The sequence below is a fragment of the Prinia subflava genome, chromosome Z (genome assembly GCF_021018805.1).
Source record: "Prinia subflava isolate CZ2003 ecotype Zambia chromosome Z, Cam_Psub_1.2, whole genome shotgun sequence".
Taxonomy (NCBI): domain Eukaryota; kingdom Metazoa; phylum Chordata; class Aves; order Passeriformes; family Cisticolidae; genus Prinia; species Prinia subflava.
In genome coordinates, this window is record NC_086283.1 from 98250506 (window position 1) to 98274430 (window position 23925).

Below are 23925 nucleotides of genomic sequence, written 5' to 3' on the forward strand. Positions count from 1 at the left end.
TTGGTTATTCCTTGGAGAAATTTGGATCAGATAGTGATACATTATAAGACTCTGCAGGGTGCAAAGGTTCAGGAGAGATTTGTGCAGTCTGCCTCAGTCAATGGGAAAGACCACAGTGATTGCAGATGTTTTGTGTAGGCAAGCACAAGCTGGGAGCATGATGTGATGCCATTTGCACCAGCCATTGCACAAACATTAATCTCCAGGTTTTAGTAACAATTTATTTTATGCGAAAGCTGTTAAGATATTGTGTAGTGTTTTCAGGACACTTATTTGCAGAGATTACTAGTGACCTGGGCAAACCTTCCTGGGTCAGCGTAATATAACCCCTGGTAATTAGGACTTGAAAAAAATTCACAAGAAATTATGATTAATATAATGGAAAATTACATTAAAATTAGAACAAGTTGCTGTAAAATGGGTCAGCTAGTCATACACATTTATAATCACTAAGAGGATTTATGTTAAACTACATGAGGATTTAATTCTGCACATTTGCAACAATTCCCCTCCTCTTTCCCAAAACAGAAACCCGTTTTCTAGCTGAGGATTAATGACACAACATGTTTTTCACACAGACAGCTCTTAAAAGCAATCTGATGTCCTGTTTCCAGTGCTTGTCTGGTAGTGACAGTAAGTGACATGATGTGTGATGCACTAAATGGAAAGTGTGAGGACTAGTGACAGACAAAGGCCAGGAAAGTGCTGCCTGGATAAGCTAACCATAACCCATTAACACTGGCTGATTAAAAGCAATCCAAATGATAAGGGGAAATAAGGCTGAGTTTAACTGGTGAGCAGGGAAATATGAAGAAGAATTTGTACCTGGGAGGCAGGAGTGAGATTCAAGCACAACACTAGCTGCAAGAAAATAAATGGAAGTTCAGAATGCAGAAGACTTGTGATGGAAAGACGGTCAAAAGTAGCAAAAAATAGGGAAACTGGCATAAAAATGAGTGGAGGTAGGATAAAGCTGAAGAAAAGGGCAGTGCTGTCTGGGTTGCATGCACATGAGGAACTTGTCAGGGAATGATTGATGTCTCTGTAGAAATTGAGGAAGTCCAATTTTCCACTATACAGTTGAGTTAATTTGTATTTTTCAAAATGAATTGTTACCCAGCAGCCTGTGGTTTTGTCTCTTGTAAGCCTGACCGATTTGTCATGTTTGTTGCTACCCAGAAACCTGATTTGCTGGTAAGGGTTTCCTCCTTTGTACTGAACACCATTGTGTTTGCTTCTGGAAAGTGAAAGAGATGATCATGTTTTAGTGGGCACTTACTCATTGTTCCCTGGTGAAAGGATCTCAATCTCTGCAAGGTGCCTGAGACCATCATGAGACCAGAACTTCCACAGGCAAATCCTTGAGGGTTTGGCAGAAAGCCATCTTTCTCATGTGTGGCTGAAAAGATCTTTATAACAAGTAGCAGACTATTCCACTGTCCAAACTTACAGACAGGTTTTTTCAAATATTCACAGAAAGGTACTGTTGTCTGGACCAGGGGATTGACTCTGGGAAGAAAAGGAGCTCCTTTTGTGTGTTTTTCTCAGTGATCAAAATGTTTCCTTTTTCTGATGTGTTTTATAACTCCTTCATCTGAAAATTTTGGCTGCAAGTAGGGATAATGATCTGCAGGAGCCACAGCATGGAAAATAGGCAGGGTGATACTGACAGTAAGGATGCTCTCCTCTGAAGGGATGTGTCTGCTTCTCAAAATGGGTCTTGGAGCCAGTGCCACTGTGCTGCTGCCCCTCTGGGGACAAAGGGAGGTGGCTTAGACCCTGCAAACCTGCAGAGTGACACACCCTGCACACACCCCTATGAGACTTCAGGTTGTGCAGCTCTTCACTGTGTTGCTGATTTCTTACATTTTTAAATACTTCACTCTCTAAAGAGGTGAAGGTGCTCAGAAGCTCAGCAGAAGCAGCTGCAGTGTTGCAGGATGTGGCTGCTGGTGTGTCCTGGTGGGTGAGTGTGGGTTTTGCTTGAAGCTCACAGCTGAACTGTGTTTTACAGTGTGAAGAGTGCTTTTTAAGACAGTGAAAAAAAAAATTTAGAAGAGGACATCAAAGAGCTTCGATTTGAACTTGGTGTTAATTTTACTGCAAACATTTAAGTGCTATGTACATGAGAAGGTGATAAAAAACCCCCTTAGAGCCTGGGCAGTTAAATCAGCAAAGACCCTGAGCCTGTGTTGCTGGGAGTGCCCACTCCTCTCAGTTGTGCAGAGACTTTAGGATGGTGAAGAGAATGTTGGCAGGCAAAAATGCTTTGTTTTGAAACCATGTTCAGGTGGGTTTCATGACTGAAAACTGTTTTCTTTGGGCTGTGAAGGCAATGGGGTTGCTCCTGAGCTGTGACAGGGTCATAGACTGCCTGCTGAGAAGTGGGAGGCTGCTTGGGTTTCTGGACAAACCCCAGGGATGGTGCAAGCTTAAAGGCTAAAATCTGAAGAGGGAGATGGGGACAGGGCTTTGTGATGCAGTCTGAGGAGAAATAATTAATGTAGAAGTAAGGTATGTTTCCAAAGACATTCCCAAATGGAAAACACCCTTGCATTTTGAGAATTAATACCCTCCAGGAAAAAAATAAAGTTTGAAAAACATCAGTTTTTGCAGTGTCTGAAATGGAAGAGCATGTTCGATAAGCTCTGTGTGGAGAACAGGAGGCTGCAGGAATGGTGACAGAGCTGCCTCTCCTGTTTCCTCCCGGTGGTAATTTCAGATAGTGCCTCTTCTGCCCTGCTGAGAAGGCTCTGTGAGGAAGGCAGCTGGGAGGGTTTTGGGGAAAACAGAGGGCTCTCTCTTAGTGAGCAGGGTCTTTCACAGGGCAGAAAGTCCCGCGGCTGGGCGGGCTCTGCCCTTGGCAGGTTTCCACCAGCCTGCGGTGAGCAGCAGAGCCACAGGGAGGAGACGCTCGGGGGTCTGCACCTACTGACTCTGGGGCAAAGAAAGTTATTTTTCTCAAGACTTTCTGCACCCGTTCACTCACTGGAGGCAGAACTTAGTGGGGCTGCCTCTGTTTGCTCACTGTGCCAAATACAGTAAACACAGCATCCCCATGCGAGCACATGTATGCACATAAATATATATATATATATTTATCTGTGTGTTTATGGAGATGTGTAAATGCACGCTTTCATGTGGACACAGGCATAAAATACATATTCTAAAATAAAGGCTTTGTCTTTGCTTTCCTGATTCACGGACAATTATGTTGTTGCAGCTCTTCAAATTTAAACATGTACAGTTCACATCTTTCTCTTCAGCCTGTGCTTAGGGACTTTCCTGCTGCTCTCTGTAGTTAGGTGCTTTCATGAGTACAAAATGCATATTAATGATTTCTGATCAATTTCTTCCCATTTTATTGGCATATTTATTAGAGCATTCTGTGGTATTTTGCTCAGATAAGAATGAACTCAACTTTTCAACTTTTTCCTTACCCCTACTGGCTTTATTGTGACATTGCTTTGATTTCATTTTTGGGATCTCCCTTTGACACTTCCCGTGGCTCTCCCTGGGAATTTTTGAAAGTATATGTTCAGAAGAGTGAGGGCTGTTGATTCAGGCACATTACCTGACTGTATCTGACTGGGCTTTTGGCCCAGTCACTAAGCAGAGCATAAAATTCCATGTCCTTTGGAGCTGTGAAGGTCCAGCACAGCTTGGTCCAGCAGGGAGAGCACAGGAATTTTGCTGCTCTCCCATCTATTCTTTCAGGATTCAGATATATCCCCATGCAGGTCTAGCACATGGGCTGCATAAAATGTGGGGAGGTTTTCTGGCAGCTGGAAAATCAGCATTTGGGATCTGCTCCTTCCTGCTTTAGCCTGTCCTGCATGGTCTGTGTCCAGAGTGCTTTGCTCCTGTTTGGTTTTGCTTTGCTCTGTTCTAGGGTGTCAGAACATTCAGTTTTTTCTTCCCCTTCTTTTTTCACACGAGCTTTCACTGTGTCCCACTTAACAGAGACCTCCTTCCCTGCATCTTGAAAATAAAGTATTTTTCCATGAAGTCCTGATCTTCTGATCATAAAAATGATGATAAAAGTGGATCTCCCACCACCTTCCAAAGGTTGTCATTACCTGGCACGATATCTGTGAGCTGTTGTTGCTGACTGTATCCTCTTTTCCTAGCAGGTGCTTTCCTGACACAGAGTTTGTTCCTGCCACTCACTCAATGATGGTTTAATGTAAAGTCTAGTGGGTTTTGTGGATGTGAGCAGGCTTTATGTGTGAATTAGCTGAGGAGAAATTCACTATTCAGATTGCAAATTACAGTGAAAAATCTACAGTAGTTCCTTCCACACTGTTGGGTCTGCTGGTTTCATAGTGCTGGAGAGAAGATGTTCAGATGGAGTTAATTATTCTGAAAATGTTTGGAGAAGCACGAAATGTGACCATTGGATTTTAAGTTCATGGATGCATGAATACCTACAAAATACCTTGGAAAATTCAACATCTCTTAATGAGTACCAGTAGGTGAAAAATCACAAAGCATCCTTTTCAGTGCTTGGGACAGATTTGTTGTTAGGAGTCTGTGAGTGTGTGCATAAGGGCAGCATTAATGCTAGGAACTGAGCAGAATCGAGAATAACTATCTGGTCATCATGATACCAGAAAATGTAGAAGGGTAAAATCAATATATTAGATTATCACTGAGGCATTTGTAGATCATGCCCTATTAAAAGCCCAGGCTATCTGGCAGAACATGAAACTTAAACCTTGGTATGAATGTGAGCAGTTCTGCCCATGGAGATGTAACTACGGGTTGCAATCGATCTGCTGTGAGTGGACTGGATAAATTATTTTCCAGGCAAATGGTTCACAGACCTATGTGTGAATTCTGCATGGAATTCTCATTTTTCTACAGAATAGAATTATCAGAAATATCAAGGGTTTGGAGTCCTAGTTTTGGAGCAGTCTTTGCTGTTAGAATTTATGCCAGCTGTTTTCAAGACCCAAGAAAGTACTGGAACAAAGCATGGAAGTAAAAAATTAGGATATACAAATTTTCAGCCTACAGAACTTGCTTATCTGTCTGATTGTGGAGGCATAAGCTTCTGAGATATATTTTGACTCTTTACAGGGAAAAAGTTCACTATCATTTCATTCTCAAGCAACCTCCAATGGGGAAAATACTAATTACTTGCCATACTTGAATATACTGAGTTTTTTTATGAAGGGCTGCAGTTGCAGCAACCTCCATGCTCAAATGAGTTCTGCATTTAGCAGCCTCCCTGAGGTGCTGTCTGACCTCTCCTGAAAGCTGTCATACTGACATTAATTAGTGAAAGAACAAGTACACCACAATCTTCCTCATTCAATGACTATTCAGTGAGGGGCCATTAAAGTGAGCTGCCTTTTTTTGTTAAAGTGTGTCCCTTTGCTGGCTGGCCTCTCCAGTTAGTATCACCTTGATTCATATTTGTCCTGGTTTTTGTAGCAAGCACAAAGGAGGTGGAAATCAGACAGGAGGGGAGAGAGGATTTACCACTCCTCAGTGTGTGGCTCAGGGCACACGCAAGGATTGAATCAGTCAGAAGCAGCACTGCAGCTCTAGAAACATGATATTGTGAAGCAGAACTGCACTGTCAGACCAGGCCTAGGAGAAAACAGGGCAAGCTGCAGCCAAGTCAGAGAATGAAAGGGAACCAGGCACAAAAATGTCATGGCTCCTTTTAGTCTCTCCCAGATAGCTGGGAGGCTGGGCTGGCAGGGGGAATTATGCCCAGGAAAGAGCTGTGCAGAGCTTGCACTGTGCAAGTGGCAACACATCTGTTCCCAAAATCTCTCACAGCTGATGGTAAAGGAACATGGATACTAACTCTCCACAATCCCTTCTCACTACTTGTTCCTTTCCAGGGTTCTCAAGTACCTGACCTTGGTCCAGCCCTGGCTCTTATTTCTGATGTTGCCAGAGAAGCCTCAAGGCAGCTCTGCAGCAAAAGTGCACAGCTGAACCTGCAGCACTGGTTCTCCCAGGCATGGGGTGGGGAACATTGGTGTTCTCTGAAAGGAAAATAAATGTGAAATAAATGTCTTGTGCTCAGACATAACATGGAAGAACTTTGGGACTCTTTATTCATATAACTGCTGGTCAGAGGACATGGAGATACCTTCCCAGTTCCTAGTCCATTTAGTTAAAGAGAAAGCTTAAATCTGCCAGTTATTATGATGAGTATTTTATTTTGCTGATGTCTGAAGCACTTGCCCCTACCTTCTGCAGTTCAGCCCCACTGGCTTTAGGACAGCAGGCTCAACCAAAGCCTGCAGCTGAAGAGAAGACATCGAGAGGAACTGAGCTCCATCTGCCTTCAAACTTTTTGGAGATACCCTGTAGTGCACTGCAGTGTGAAACAGGGCAGTGAGCTCTGCCACTGCCAACAAATACAACCCACCCACCAAACTGGGATGCATTTGGCTCAGCCAAATAAGACAAATCAAAACTCTTGGGATCACTGTTTAGGCAGCTTGTCTCAGGCAGGGAGGTTTGTCCCTGTATCTTCTCACTCTTGCATTAATTTGAGGAAGATGGCTTTCCAGTTTAAGGTATGACTTCATTGTTTCTCTCAAATGGAGTAAAGCTTTCCCTGGAATCCAAAACTAAAAAAAGTTGGTTTCTTCTGGCCAGATTAAAGCATATTTGATGGAGCTTCTGTACTGACTTGTGGATAAGAGAATGCTCAATAACAATCAGGAAGAGAAGGAAATGAGAAGGAGACAGCAGTCTGGGATGTTTGCTTTTATTGACAGAAATGTCCTGGGTACAAATTAGGTTCCTACTCAAATTGTTTACGAGTAACCTTGTTTTACTTGCCCTTGGGTGAGAATTCAATGCTCTGTGACATGCTGTGGGTTGGTATCATCACGATTTTGTCATCTACAAATATGTGTGGTCCCTTTTCATCAGATTATGTCCAAGCCTAATGCTCAGAAAGTCTCAGGAGGGTTTCTCCACCTCTGATGCTTTACCCTCCTCCTTCTTTTCTACTTTTTTTACAGTAGTTCAAGATACAGAAATATCTGTCTTTGTCTGATTCTCAGTACTTTCTGCACTGGTACCAGTGAAGCAGTATAATTATATGACACACATATAAAAATTTATATTATATATCTATGTTATATGTATATATGAGCTATAGATCTATAGATATATGGATATATAGATCTATAGATCTATCTATATATGGATATATAGATATATGGATATATAGATCTATAGATACAGATATAGATATATAGATATATAGATATATAGATGTGTGATAGTCTCCAGTGAAGAGGGCAGCATCTCCTCTGGTGAGAATTATGTTATGGTGCTACTTCATTGCTTTTTGGTTTTTTTAAATTTCCTGCTCACTGCTAAGCAGGATATGGTAACATATAACTCTGGTGTGGGCAAAGTGGTGCAGAAGAGGTGGGAACAGAAAGCAGACAGAACATGTGCAGGGCAGAAATTGCTGTTGTTGGTTTTGAGGGTTTTTTGCTAATTAGGGGATTAAATTTCTTTGACTCTGGCTGCAAAAGCCACAAAGTTAGATTGCATTAAAAGGTTTCACACCATGTGAAAAACTGAAACTCTGAATTTTTCTGGGCTTCAGGTCAGCCATATGGCCACGTGTTGTGGGAGGGCATAAAATGCTCTAGAGCTTTCCCTCACTGCTGAGTCTGTGGGCAAACATTAGACAACATGTCACTTAATTAGGAAAGCAAGCTTCAGGTTTCTGCAGCTCACAGACAAAACCATTCCAAATCAAACCACTGCCCATTTTCACACTCAGTGTTCTCCTCCTGAAGAAAGCCAGCTGTGTATCCCTGAGGGCAGCAATGTTAAAAGGAAGGCGTTTTCATCACTCATCAGGTTTCTTCAGAAACTGGTTGGTCAGGCCTCTTTTTCCTCCAGGTCTTTCCCAGCCGTGGAGGAGAGGCTGCCCTGTGAATGTGTGGGGTTTATGTGGTGTGCTTTGGGATTGACAAACAAAGCTCATTAACCCTGTTGTAATCTATAAATCCCATGCAGCTCAGCAGAAAAGAACAAGGCTGGTGACTCTCCTGGACTGGTGTGTTTGGCAGACAAGCAGAGCAGTCAACACCAAGCCTGTGTGGGGTTTTTGTCTCTTACTGTTGTGTTCTGTTGACTCTAACAATCTGATCAGACAAACATTCTTGTTAACTACTGCTACAAGAAAAAACAAGATACCAGCAAGCAGCCAATGTAGTTTGTAAAGAAGCAGCTGATTTGGAACATGAAAGCTTTTGCAGCAGTATTTTTTTCCTAAGGGGGGCAATCTTCCAAGGCATTCACACCTAATTGATGTTCAGTTTTTCTAAAAAGACAGCAGGACAAGATAAAACCATGTTCTGTCAGTTATTTTCTTTTTCCCTCTGGTGTCTATGTCCCTCATCATCAGGAGACTGACACAGAATTTTCCAGTGCTGAGTATCTGTGTAAACCTTCTTCTTTTTTCTCCTCTCTCTGGGTAGTGATCTGGGAAACAGATCTTGAACTTAAATTACTCTTATTTTATATATGTTACTTGATCCCTGTGTGCATCTAGTCCAACTACCTCTGTGACTAAGTTAAGTCATAAATATTTTTTCTCATAAAATACAACTCCTCACCTGCTTTTCTAACTAACTCTTTGCCTGCAGTAAAGTGCAGCAGCTGGGAAATAATCAGCTTCAAAAGGCAGGCATCTATCACTTGCACTTAAAAGGGGACCCAGTAGCAGAGAGCAGCAGGGTGCTATAGCTGTGGAGATCAGGCAAGACAGAGACACGAGATCAAACACGAAGCTGGAACACAGCAATTTACAATCAGGAATGTGGTGAAGAGACTTCACTGAACTTGATGGAAACGAGATCCAGACAACAAGGACACGAGGCAACCACTAGCACTTTTAAAAGTGGTTAAAATCAGCTTTAAAACATGTGTGAAATGGATGAAATCAGATTTTCCTCTGACATATTTTCTCCTTGGTGACAGGACTGTGGGGTTTGGTGGCCCCACCACGGCAGGGAGGAGCAGCTGTGTGCTCTGCAGCAGCACCAGCAGCCCTGCCCCTGCACAGGCAGCACCCCTGGGTGCCCTGGCCAGGAGCATCACAGGGCTGGCACTGCACCCCTGGCTGCAGCACAGCCTGCAAGGCACCCCAGACACCCGGCTGCAGAGCTCCTGTACCCCCACCTCACTGCAGGTACCCACGTTTGTAAAGAGCAGGCACAGACAGAGCTGCATCCGTGGAGAAATTGGCTCTGAGCGTGGATACAGGCTCTTCCCTCAGCTCATCACTGCAGGAGTTTGGGAAGGGGATGGTGCTGATGCCAGGCAAGCCTGGGCTTGGGACAGAGTGATAGGCTAAGGCTATGCTTCTCCTAGGATGCACAGTATGGATACACAAAGCCCTATACCTTTATTGTTAGTGTAAAAGGACTTATATGCAACTTAATTGAAAAAATGATCCTCTGACTTCAATAGGATATTGTCTGTGCTGACTTTCCAAGGAATGTTTATGTTCTGCTGGGACTTTGCCAAAGCATGCTTTAAGCTTCAGAGCAAACTTCTGCTTTGCTAAGTTGCAGTCTACATGCACAATTTATTTCAATATTAGAACTTCAATGTACTTCTCTTTGAAAGACATATATGTACTGAGGTGCTACAGCTCATCACTGTTGGTTGGAAAATTCTCTGTAGTCTGGATGAAACACCTTTCTACTCTTTTTTCCATTCAACTGATATTCACCTGGCATTTCTCAGCTCCAGGGTGGGAAATTTTTTGTTTCAAATTCCAAATATGAAACCTCAAATTCACAGTTAGAAGGTCAAAGTCAACTGGCTGGATAATTTAACATTTAGTTTTGTTGATGAAACAGTAGTTGCTGGATAGCCCTCTGGGAGGGATTGGGTACAGAGAAAGGTGAAACCAGTATCTGGAAGACAGTATTAGTGATAGGAGGTAGCTAGAAAAGGAAACTGGAGAAAGGCTGGTACAAAGTCATAATGAGATATATGGACAAAACCTTGTGGTCTACATATAATGCCTTTTGCTCTTAGAAACATGGATGGGAAATATGCCATAATGCCTGGTTTGGAATGCAAATGAAAGTAGACAGAGATAGTGCTTGTGCATCTGTAATTGCCTTACCTTATGGCTGTTGGGTTTTAATAAAACTCTGACCTTGCAGTGTTGCTGTGGTTTAACCCCAGCCAAAATCATTTTACTGTGAAAAACATTAACCCTACTCCAGCCAAAACCGGTACAAATGTGCTGTGTTTCACATTTCCAGACCTTATTTTTGTTACTCCAGCTATGATCCTTTCAGTCTGGGACCCACTATTTTTCTATTTGCTGAAATGCCATTTTTCTTATTCACAAACTCTGTGTTTTCTTTGCTCACATATTCCGGGTTCCTCCGAAATGGAGAAAAACTTGACATGCTTGGAAACCACTCCTGATGCAGATAGTACAACGTGCCCATCCAGACTAAGCTCAGATCTGTGGCTCTCCCTGTTCTGTGTCTCTCCTGTCACACAGGTCTCCTCCATCCCAAAGCACACACGTGGTGTTTGTCAGTGCTGTGGGAACCTGCTGTGTTCCACCCCACACCTGACTGCTTGTGACTGCCATATTCCCCCCATAGGGGCAGGATTATGTGATTTTATTCAACTGGATACTTTCCCCACATTTTCATTTCTATCTCCTGTGCCGTGTGCCTGACAGGACTAGAAGTAGATGAGAGGAATTACTTCATTATTATATAGCATGTTGTGAAAGAAACACATATAGAACAGTCCTTTTGAGGGGCTTGCTCTCTTACATAACACTGTGCTGTGTACTGTAAATACATAACTTGGGTTTGACCTTATTTGTAGCTTAGTTTTGCATACAGACAGATCAAATCCTTCTTAAGCATCTGCAAAAGCAATGCATAAATTGTTAAATATTTGGGTTTCCAACTGTCTCTCCAAATGTACTGAATATTTCAACTGTCTTGTCATGTTATTGCAATTGCCTTTCATTGGACTCAGCAGAACGTATCTGGTCCAAACTTATAGCAGCTTAATATTAAAATATCTTCGTGCCAACACTGTGATTTGCTGACTTTATAAATTATTAAGGCATCTGGGTGCAGGAATATATTTCAAAGACAGCTTTGCAAGCCTTTGCCATTAGCAATATTATGACAAAATGATCTGGGAGCTTTGGTACCTTGAGGAGCACAGCTTGCTGGGGGAATCCAGATGTGTCCACTAGCTGAGCTGCAGTGAAGGAATGACAGGAATGGGGTATGGAAGTGATGTGAGGTCTCCAGATTCATGCACCAATACTTGCAGGGTGCTAATAAAGGGAAGTTCATGAGGCCTTGAGGAGAGAGTTGCTCCTTCCTTGGCCCCTGGAGGTCACAGGTTCACCCAAGCCCCCTGCTCTGCCCAGGGCAAAGGGGAGCTGAGAGCCCCCAGATCCTGACAAAGTGTGGGGATGTCAAGATAAGCCCGGAGACACAACAACACCCAGGGAAAGGGACACAAAAGGCAGCTCCCCAGCTGAGGGTCATGGGGCTTCCAGCACTTCTGGGTTGGTACAAGGTCTGCTGACATTTAAACTGTGGTTTGCAGCAGGATGTGTGTGCAGGAATGAGTCATTGGCAGCATCCAAGCAGGAGTAAGGTTTCTCAGCAGAGCACAGCTGTTCTGAGGAGATTTGGATTTAAATCAGCACAGAGCAGCTCATGCCAGGCAGCAACCTACTGCTGGATTGGCAGCAGTTTTGCTTTGCAGCATCTCCCAAGCCAGTTTTCAGCCACTGGGGGCCTGTGCCAGGTGTTGCAAATGCCAAAAGAGACCCAGCAGCACATCTTCATCTGGGCTGTGGCCAAGCCTTCCTGTAGATTGAAACTGTTTTGTCTGTTAAAGTGTATGAAGGGAATTATAAGCACCTAAGCAAAACCTGATACAGATCCTAAGAGAAAGACTCTGAGGTGGAAAATATTAAATGTTCTATTTTCTGTTTCATATTTTGAAAGATGATTCCATCAGTATACTGATTAAATCCACATTAGATATTCAATTCCAATATTAAAATTTTAATTTTATCTAGATTAACTGTGGAAGCTATTTAATTTCTATATTTAGTATCCCTTCCCTGTCACACAACCCAGAGGGGGTTGTAGATGTGATGTGCAAGTTGATTTTCCATCTTGCTCTCTTACAATTGGGCTATGTTTTGGAATGGTGCATGTAGTCAAGAAATAAATTAGTACAGTAGAAAGAGAATAGATTTTTCCCTTTTATATTTAAAAAATAATGAAGTTAGATGAGATTTTAATAAAAGAGGCTGAATACCAGGAGGCTTGGAAAGGGATATGACAGTGAGAGTGTCTGATCACTGCAGGGCTATGAAAATGGAGGGAGGAGTGCAAATGAGAGATGATATGCAAACAGACAAAAAATCCCCCAGAAAACAGAAACCCAGTCAGATGCAGACAGCTTATTCTGTACTTTGGAGAGAAACATCTCAATTTAAGTAGCAGCCAGAGAGTTATGAAAATCTCTCTGAATTGTGTAGAGTGGCAGGTTTGCTATTTGTAGTAAGAGAGTCTTGTGCCTTTTTGTAATAAGACCATTTAGTATATTCTTATTGTTTCTGATTTCCTCAGAGGTGATACTGGAAGGTGGTTCCCTACTCAGCCGTCTAAACAAATGCTGTACTTGTCCTGTGTCCAGAAGGCAACTCCTGGCTCAGTCTAGATCATCACCAATGTTGAGAGGTATATTTGGTAGCTAACACTAGAAGATAAGGTTCCTGGGTCTATTCTCATTTTCTTTACGACTTGAACTAAAGCCTGTTGAAGTCACTGGGGTTCTATGACATCAGTAGAAATAAAAACTACAGGACACTTAACCTGCCCTTGATTCCTGGGACAGTGATAGAACAGACAGCCCTGGATGTAATTTTCTAGCACATGAAGAACAAGGAAATCATCAGGAGTGCTCAGAATGGATTCACCAAGGGAGCATTTACAAACTGAAATCAGGATGCACTGTTCTTTCTGAGACACATATTTCCTGTGAAAGTGACTGAGCACCACCAGGGGTTGCCCAGAAAGGTTGTGGGGTCTCCACTCCTGGAGATACTGAAGAGCCATCTGATTGTGGTCCTGAGCTATAGGTGGCCCTGTTTGAGCAGAGGGTTTGGGCAAGGTGACATCAAAAGGCCCCTCCCAAACCCAAACCCATGCTGTCATTCTGTAAACCATGGTAAAATCCATCACAGGCAAAAGCCAGCATGTCAACATCTTGACATATTTATTTTTAAAATAAACACATTACCCACTCAGCGAGTTGTTGTGAGATGAGGAGTACCAAGATGCTGATAATCTATTCTGTGAGCTTTATTATCATTAAACCAAGATGTCAGTGTGAGATTAAGCCCTGCTGAAGTTTACATGACTATGCTTCTGTTCCTTTTGTGTGTGTCTAGAACTTTCTGGGAATGAGCATAGTGGATGTCTGATAGATGTAGTTCTGAGTGAATTACCTCATAAATGTGCTCTTGTGTGGCTGGCTCTGACAGTCTGCTCAAATTTCATGTTCTGTGAGTTCCCCCGAGAGGGAGGGGGACCCTTGTACCCTTCCCTCCCAATAAATTCACCTATCAGGTCAACATCCTCCACTGAAAAAGGTGACAGTGCCCCTTGCAGGAAACACATCCACAGATGTGATGGGCAGACAGAATGACCTAGGGGACAGATATCCTGGAGAACCCAGTGTTTCAGCATTATTCCAAAAGACAGGAGGAAGTGGTAGTCAGTCAGCCTTCAAAAATGAGTCAGAGACAAGGACCTGGCTGTCAAGAGCTGGACATTACATACCTAAACATGTTTGGGGAGTCACTGTTGTCCTGATGTTTGTTGATGTTCTGATCCACTGGCCAGCTGTTTCAGACATGGAGAAACTGCAGAAACTGCAGTGTCCATGCATGGGGACATCAGAAGCATTTGGGGGATTTAGAACATAAGGTTTTCTGGAAGTCAGTAGGGCTCCTCTCTCTAAATCTTTCATCTGGCTTCAAAATTCAATCCTGAAAGCTGTAAATGGCAAGGGTAAAAGGAATTAGCTTACTGGCAATTGTATTAGAAGGTCTGCAACTGTGCCACTAAGAGGGAGAAACTACATCTATTGTCTGGATGTTTCTCCTCTGTTTGTTTTTTAGGTTATTTTCATTCATTCAATTTTTCTTCATCAAAAGTATGTGCAGAAGTGGTTCTTGAGCACAGACAGCACAGCTGTGCTTCCTGAGCCTGAATCCAATGTGATCACCATGACCTTTTAATCTCAATTTAACTGAATAAGCTTAATAAAGAGGTAACTAATAATAAAACTTTAAGTCCATTTGAAATAGAAATAATAAATTATTGCAAAATATTTAACAGACTACATCCTTTTGTAGTCCTTGGAAATGAACAATTTTCACTATCTCAGAAGAAGTATTATTTAGACACTGGGACAGGCTGACCTCTATTGAATAATTACTCAAATCTTGAGTACACTAAGAATTTAATTTTGAAACTGCAGAGAGGCAGAAAATGAGTCTCATGTCTTTAAAGATTCTCTGTCAGGTTTCTAGGGAAATAAGGTCTCTTCATAAGAAGGTTTCTATGTTGTTTCATAAAAAAATGCAGTGAAGACCTGTAATGGAAGTCACATGATAGAAAATAGACTGGCATAATCAAACTTGTCTAATGATTGGACCAGGGTAAAGGTTTAACAGCCAACTCACAATAAAGGCTGAAACTGACTGTCAAAGAAATTCTAGGAAGGACAGGAGGAAAGAGGAGAGAGGACTGATGACTTACAGGTGAGTATATTAACTATTAGAACAACCAAATTTAATCCTTTTCTGTCCCCATGGAATTTTTAATGCCCACCTGTGAGCTTCAAACTGAGATAGGAAATGCTTTGATAAATATGCTATAATTTAGTGAGGAATTTCTTTGTTGCTAGCAATTTGTGAAATCTGGTATAGTAGAAAAGACCATATAATAATTTTTGAATCTGGGCTTTTGATTGAAGTTTAGGATAAGAGTTTTAAAAATACAAATTAAGTCTCCTTTTTCTTGAGCCCTGAACAAAAGTTTCTCTGGTGTGATCATCTGACACAAGTTTTGCCATGAAAGTAAAAAACAAAGATGGATATTTTTAAAGAACTTTTCTATTGAGAGTTTGGATGGCTTTCAGACATTAGATGAGAAGACAGAAAATTTGAAAATAAATTTTGGAAGCAGATGCAGAGGAAAACACAGAAAAAGAAATGCATGAACCATTGTGATATGGCTGACTGTATCTCATATTCATGGGAGAAATTTTCTGTCAATCTGCTTCTGTGTAAGAAAATGAAAGCCTAAAGGAAAGCATATCTGGGCTTTACAGTCTCTTTATAGGCTAAAATATCTTGAGATATTTCACTTAAAAGTGTAAGCATTTTTCTAACACCTTGAAACTTTTCTAGTATCATTCATACTGCATTTACTATATATATATATATATATATATATATATATATATATATATATGATAAATACATATATTTACAAATAGTTGATAAATCAAATAGGTTACCCTAAAGTTAACTTGAAAGAAAGTTGAGTTAGGATGAATTTTGCTTGTACAATCATTATATTTAGGACTGAGTCTTTTACCACAATGAAGCTCATTCTCTGTATTGATTTTTCAAGAGCAAAGCTTAATGGTTGACTCACATGTAGAGTAAAACCTTCAGCACCATAACAAAAGAACGATACTTCATTGATCAAATGAGGTTGGTTGCTAGCAACTTCTTAGAGCATCTCTACTATAGATCATGATGTTCACAGTGAGGGTAAATTAATCCTAAGCAGTTCAAAATTCATAGTGTTCCAGTGTTTTCCACACATGGGAAATTATTCAAGCATTAGAGGTTTCTTCTGGAGTCTGTCATCCAGGGATTTGCTTGTCTGAAGAGGAAAAGCTCTCAGCATAAATATCTTGAAAAAAAGGAAGCATGCTGCCAAAGTCCCAACATGTTCAGCATTGCAGGAGAGCCTGAGGTCTTGTGTCCTGCAGGAGGAGCATGGCCAGAGTTTTCTAACGCCCTTGGGTTTGTTTTCATACCACTGCCTCCACCCCACCTCCCACATATATCTCCTTGCCTCCCAATACCTCGCTGCATCTATAATCCCCTCACTTCCTTTAGATGTCTCTCATACCCTTCTTGTGTCCTTGTGTCCTTGTGTCCTCCTCTCATGGTTATGGTGTATCCAGTTGCTGCAGATTTTGTAGATCAAGAGAAGAAGTTCCTGTGATGGTGTTCATGTTGCAGCCTTCCCAAACTGAATTCCCATTGCCTCTTCCAAATGTAGTGAATTAGAGCTGCCTAATATCCTTGGAGCTAGGAAACCTTCCTATGCCTATTTTCTGTATGATGTTTCCAAAAGCACAAGGAAATTTAGGAACATTGTCTCTTTGTGGGAAACTATATACAAAAATTCCACACTTCTATCAGATGGAAATATTGGTTAGGGGGATTATTTTGCTTCATTTTTAAGCATGTTTTTTGCAGTGAAAGCAACTTGCACGGATGCTCTTAGGACAACAAAAATCTTGCCCATACAATTTCTTTGAATGAGAAACAGTAGTGACCCAAGCAGGGTTTTGGTAATATTTTGCCATATACTTTTTATTTAGTTGGAGACCCTACCTGTCTCTAAACTAGGAGCTGAACCTGCCTTCAGTATTTCTAGATAAGTCTCTGTCCCTGTTTTCGGTGTCACTTTGTGCCTCTGTGAAAACATCAAAGATCAGTTGCTGTGACATCTAGGCTTCATTTTCAAGATCAAACATTTCACTGAAATAAGCCCTGTATTGCATGCAATGATAAGTTTGCAGCAACAGCAGCAGCTCACACAGGTGTGAGGGATTTATAAATAACAAATTACTGGGGAGCTGCTGGGGCTGGAGCAAGGGAGATGGCCACAAAAATCAGTCATAGAATGGTTTGGATTGGAGGACACCTTAAAGCTCATCGAATTCCAATCCCTCCCCATGGGCAGGGACACCTTCCACTTGACTGGGTTGCTCAGAGCTCCTTTCAGGAGCCAGGGATTGAGCCATCCTCAGCTTCTCTGGGTAACCTGTGCCAGGGCCTCTTCACCCTCACAGTAAAAATCTTCTTTCCTAATATCAAATCTAAACCTGCTTCTTTTCATTTTGAAGCCCCTTTCCCTTGTCCTGAGCACTGGTTTCAGCTGGCTGAGGTTAAGCCAAACCATGCTGCATGCTCTGGTTAAAAGTTCTGCTCCATCTGTAGGCCCCCTTCAGATACTGGAAGGCAGCAATAAAATCCCTCCACACCCCTCTCTTCTCCAGGCTGAATGATCCCAATTCCTTTTGCCTTTCCTCATTGGAGAGATGGTCCATCACTCTAATTAGCTTGGTGGCCTCCTCTGGACTCACTCCAACAGCCTGATGTCAAAACAGCCAAGCTGCAGTTCTTACACCTGTCAATTCCCCGCCTTCAAAAATGTATAATGCAATAAACGCCAATCACTTGTTTTTGGGATTTTTGGAAATTTAATAAAAATAAAAATGGTTATAAAAAAATAGTAATACAAATACAATAATAAAAGTTAAACAAATTAGAGTAGGACAATTTATGAGACAATAATAACAAAGAGATACAGCCTGGGCTGGGTATCTCTTCCTGGACAAAAGTGAGCCAGGAAAAGGACCCCATTAAGAGAAAATTCACTCCTTAAGAGGAGTAATCTATTGCATATACAAAACACTTAATGATTATGCATATATTTTATTTAAAACAAGAAATTCATCTGGTAATTGTCAAAAATTTTTTTGTTAATCCCCAGGCGCCTCTAAGTCAGGCTTGAAGAGGTTCATTTCTGTTGATAAGGTATCCATAAATCCTTCTCCTCTGGGAATTTAGGGGTTTCTGCAATTGTTATCTCTGTGCCAAGAACCCCCTGATTATCTTCTCCTTCTCCTGAGCTAATAAAAAGAATATCTCACACACATAGCTTCTATTTTAACTACTAGAGCTTAATGTTAATTACAAAACTACATTCACTATACTATTCAAAAGTTAATACAGCATAATTTTTCAACCTAGCATAATACATATAGTAAATATCTGCACAGAGCCATATAATATGCATTTCTCACATATAATAATATCAGTCTCATATCAGGATTTTGGAAGAGATTCCCTGCTCATTACCATCTGTCTTGTAAGGTTAAGTTCTGTCTTGGTTTGGAAACATAACCCAAGAAAAGTTCATAGTGTACAACTATGATTATAAGAAAAAGTGATCTTTTTTTAACATATTGCATGTAAAACTGAAGGTTTCATTTAGGCTGCATTTAAGTATGCACTCTGTATAAAAATTTTCAAAGTATTTTTGCAGTGTCATTAATTTAAACTGATAGCAAAAGTGGTGATTCACTGCTGTCCTAATAAAAGCCCCAGAGGGGTGTGGAACCTCCTCACTTTTGAAGCAGGACTTGAAATATCAAAGGTTGAAGGCACCCAAATACTCCTTTTCTTGTTGTTTTCTATCATAATTTATTTAAGCATTCTTCTTGTGACTAGGAGGAACCAGATATGCTTTCAGTCTTGAACCTGCTGGTGGGCAAAAGAACCTCGTGTTTATTTACTGTCTTTGCTGGCACGTTTGAACCATGCCTGGTGGGCATCCTCTGCTGTCCACCAAGAGCCCCCTGCTCAGACTGGGCAGCAAAATCTCCCTGATAAAAAGAGAAATAGACCAGACCATCCCTCCTCCTCCATTTTGCACAGCACCTCTTCAAGGGGACTAAATGAAGGGCCAGCAAGTCTAATGGAAAGCTGTAAAAGCTATTGGATTGCAAGCCAATATCTGATAACAGGAGCAGCAATAGATTATTCATCGTCTGCTGGTCAGGCTGAGTTTGTGGTACTGTCTTGGCACTGATCTTTGTGTGCAGTTGCAAAATGCATTAGCAAAGCCCTCACTGTTTAAACATTCATTACTGGGAAATGAAGCATTTCATCAATTAATGTGAACCTTGGTCAGTGCATGTTTTTGGAAAGAGCCCTGAACTGCCCCAAACCAGCTCCTCTCTGGAGGAAGGGCCCTGGGCAGCAGCAGGCAAACAGATTTGCATTAGCTGGAGAATGAGAGCTCAGAGTGTAACACCATCCTCTGACTGCACTTGGGCCATGTCTCTTGGGGCTGCATTTACCAAACTGTGTCCTTTTTAGGTTTCCTGCTCAGATGGATAAAAATACATCTCAATTCTGGACATAAAACCAGGCAAAGTGCTGAAAATTTTTAACAGGAGCTTATGACCTCTTGTGTATTCTTGTAAAAACAGCATGAGACAACTGCATAGTATAGAGGAATTACTCTTCTAAAAACTCTTCTGTCCACAAACATCTTCAGATTATTCTGTTTGAAGCTAATAAAAATTTCCACTCTCTCTGGATAATTTTGGCTTATTTTCTGCAAATCCAACTCTAGCTCCCATGTCTGAAAATTTGAAAAATAACTAAATTTACACTTACTAATTTACACTAATTTTTCTCTTTCTGTAGAGGTGGTTTTTGAGAAAGAAATTTATCTCTGCTAAAACTAACGCAGTTATTTTTCTGAGTTATTTTCTTAAAGGTTTGTAGCATTAATTATTGCATATTTTTGCAGTATCTTAAATAATTTTTAGTTATGCCACCCAAATAACTAAATTTGATGGGCAGCTCCCTGACAAAACACGAGGTATCTTAGTCCAAAAAGATAAAATAATGTATTTGGGTTTGACATCTGTTCGCTGTGTTATACTAAATATTATTGTATGCCATAATAGTAGGATTTCTCCTGTCCCCTAGTGGCCATTTCATTTTCTGAGTTCAGTGCAGTCATTACCATTTCTGTCATCCTATCAGAAATTATGAACTGGCTTGTGGTTTGATTTGCAGCAGAGAATTCAAACAAAAACAAACCAAATTTAAAATATTTTCCTCTGTAAAACATGACCTTGTGATAGGAGTCCTGTGAAATTGTGAGCAATTGCAGCTGTTCAGCTCTAACTTTCCAGGAAGGTGCCAGAGACTTGTGTGGTGCCCTTTCACACAAGTTTGCAGTAAAAGATGAAAGAAACGAAACATGGGAACAGCTGGAAAAGCAGGTTTAGTTTTTGTTGAAGTAAATGGCTGATACTTTGGCACAATGCTGAATTTGCTTCACTTGCTAAGACAGAGAGAGAGAGCAGGAGTGGCACAGAGACACCTCTCCCTGTCATCCTGAGCTTGTGCACTCAGACCCCAGCAGCTGCTGCTTGAAGCCATTTCTGCAGCAGCAAAGCTGCACAGGTGGAGGCATTGCCTGAGCTGCAGCCTGAGCACAGCAACAGCTTCATGAGGGGAGATTAAAAGAAGCTCTATGAGTGAGTCTGTGCCTTGGGTTGAAAAATGTAACCAAAAATGTGTATTCTATTTTCATCTGTTGAAGTTGGTTGGGAGATATTGCTCTTTATCTCTTGTAACTCTAGGGGGGGAAGAGGGCGGATGCCTTCTGTTAATGGGACACCTGATAACAGCAGATAAGGCAGGGCCTCCTTATCTCTTCCTCCACCCATCCTCCTCCCAGGGACATCCCCTGTGAATGGGCCATTGAAGGCTCTCACAGGACTGATAACATCACCTCATCCCATTGGGAGATGCTCCACCCAGTGGGAGGAGACAAAGCCTTTCCACCAGGATAAAACAGCAATCCCAAACACCAAGGGAGCTGTTCCCACTGGATTCCCAGAGGATGACTGGAGCCTTTCTTGAGGATCATCTCTACTCCAACAGAGCCACATCTGTCACTGTGGGAGGACTCACTGCGGGCTGCTTCCAACACCCTGCCCAACAGGGTGTCAGGTTTGCATTCTGACTCTGTCAGTGGTCCTTTGTACTATTGCATTTATCTTATTCTTTTTTTATTTTATTTTTATCTTTCTTGTTGTTTGTTCTCTATCTATTAAATTGTATTTCTGACTTGGAGTCTCACTGGTTTTGCTTTCAAACCAGCACAGTCTGGTATGATATTACTGATCCTAACGAGAGCAAAGCTCTGCCCAGCTTCAATAGGGTAGAGATGAGGAAAATGTGATGTTTGTAAAGTAACTACAGAGGGGTGATGGTTGTTGAAATGTAGTTCATACTTTAAAACTCAGTTCAAACTGCTTGTGTAGAATGACTGAGTCTTTCCATAAAACTCTACTGAATGAATAAATCCAAGAAGAGGATTTTTCCAAATGTGATCCTTCTTTCTCAGAGTGTTTTATCTCTGTCAATTAATGACAAGGATAATGAATACTCCATTGCTTAAATACTTTTTTGATACTTCTACCCTACATAAGCACAGTTTGAGAGTCCTCACACATGTATCAGGGATTCTGGCCTCCAGAGAGCATCCGTAATGCCCTGCTACACTTTCTCCAGTCGTGGAATAGTTTGGATGATTTGACATAAGCTATTTTGGAGATTCAGCAGATACGAGGGACAGTCTTACAGCAACTTTTTGTATTAATATTATGGAGCTTGGAGCCAGCATTACAGGTCTCTTTGGAGCTCTGCTCTGGGAAGCTTCAAGTGCAATTAGGGTTGCCAAATCTCAGCATTTCAGTGCAAGCTGACAATATCTATCACTTCTCATGAAGCCTTTGCCTCCTTGCATAACATTACCTTCAAATGCTGGCAAATCACAGGAGAGTGCTGGAATCCATGCCCATGGAGCAAAGGATTTAGGTGCAGGGGTGGCTCAACCTCGACCAGCACTGACCGGTGCCAAGGCAGGCTGGCAGGGCTTTGAGAGCCTTGGGAGAGCATTTCCTTCTAGGCCCTGAAAGGACTGTTAGCTCAAACACAGAAGGTCTTGGTTTGGAAAGACAGGGATCTCTCAGGGAAAACTGGAGTTTCCCTTGGAATGGAGAATGTAAAAACCCCTCCCTCCAAATTATTACAATTTTGCAATTAGGATCTTTCAGGCAAAAATACGGGAATAGAAATAACAGTTTTTTACTTGGAATATTAAAAATACAAACGCAGTGATAAAAAAACAAGCAAACAAACAAAAGTCCTAGAAAACCCTGATGGAGTCAGGAATACAACCTGACACCCTGTCGGCCAGGGTGTTGGAAGCAGCCCAAATAAATCCTCCTGGAGTGACAGATGTGGTTCTGTTGGAGTAGAGATGATCCTGCAGACAGGTTCAGTGGTGGTGAGATGAGTCCTGTCTTCCTCTGGGAATCCAGTGGAAAAGAGGAATGTCTGGGGTCCCTGTGTCCCCATTTTTATCTGGGTAGGAATGGTTGGCTCCTCCCCACTGGGTGTTCCATCTCCCAATGGATGATGGAATGTGTCAGTCACTGGTGAGTCTCAATGGCCCATGAACAGAAGATATCCCCGAGGGTGGGCAGTGGTGACAGAGATCACAAACACTGCCCCACCTGGTTTAACAGCTGGGCTGTTATCAGAAGGCATCCACCCTCCTCCCCCTGGAGTTACAAGAGATAAAGAAAAACAAACAAACCATCCCCCAACTGCTTTCTACAGAAAGTAGAATACACTTTTTTTTTTTTTTTTTTTTTTAATTACATAACACAAGACATAGCATTAGTCAGAATGTCTGTGCTTGGTTTTGAGTCTCTATGTGCAAACCTGACTTAAGGAGCTAATAAACAGCATGCTGTCAGGACACAATAAAGATGAAATACTAAAAATACAGATTTTTTTTTTTTAACAGCTTCACTGGCTCTGTTTAATTCAAGTGCACAGGTATTCAGCTTACCCTTGGGTTAAAGGAGTAGTAGATTTTTTGAATGGAGTTTTTTTGGTATCTATTTTCTGATATGCAAATCTGCAGTTTCAATCAAACTATTTCCACTATCAGTGGAGAAATCTGAATTTATTAAAGGAACTAAATTATATTGATGTTCAGTGGAAGATGAATCTCTGAATCTCTGAATCTCTGAATCTTCAGTGGAAACAGGACCAGTTTTACAAAGATATTCCAGCCTACAGGATAGTATCTGGCGTAAAGGGGAGATGTCTTGATATCTGCCACGTCAGTGGCTATCCTTACTTTAATAGAAGTCGTATATAGTTGTTAAACCAATATATAATTTGGCATAAACTGTCAGAAAAATCCCAGTCAGAAGGGAAGAGGAAGGGGCCATAACCTGGGCAGGCACTGTGCCTTTCCTGTACCTGCACACTGTCCACGGGCAGGGTGACCTAAGAAGTTTGTGCAGATGCAGCTGCTCCCTTTACTCTTGTGCTTTACAACACTGGACCTGTAATGCTTGTATGTGAATTAGCAGATGTCTGCTGCAAATCTTATTTTTTTATACAATTCTCATTTTTGCAGGGGTTCTTTGATAGAGACACCAATTAATATTTTTTTACTACTTCTTAGTACCATAAATGGACCTCATGCAAGGTGGCTATAACATTTTCCATCTGCTAACTACATCAATAATAAACAAAAAACTCATTTGTTCTTTGATTTCACCATACAAACATGGGAAAAAAAAAACCCAAAAGCTCTGCTCATTTACCCACTCCTCTGTTATTGATACACAGCCAAATGCAGTCCTTATTTTTAAGTCAATGGAGCCACTACATGGATAAATTTATGCACATTGAACAAATTACACAAAACAATCTCTTAGTTTGTTTGCACATGCACAAATGGTGTAAGGAGCTATGGATCTACGTAACATATGCTTCTGTATCCCTTTTTTCCCAGTAAGTCCTTCAGATGAGGAGGGAAACTATTCTTTTACAAGACTAAAATGCAATGTAGCTAATATATTCATAATGGATTCTCATGATCCCTTTTTTATCCTCAATAACTC

At 41.4% G+C, this 23925-nt stretch overlaps 1 protein-coding gene across 1 annotated transcript in view; it reads left to right on the top strand.

Annotated features, from left to right (window-relative positions):
* The window catches only part of LOC134564580 (soluble lamin-associated protein of 75 kDa-like), a 70797-nt gene that overhangs the window by 44307 nt on the left and 2565 nt on the right, over positions 1-23925 (top strand). The window lies entirely within an intron of this gene.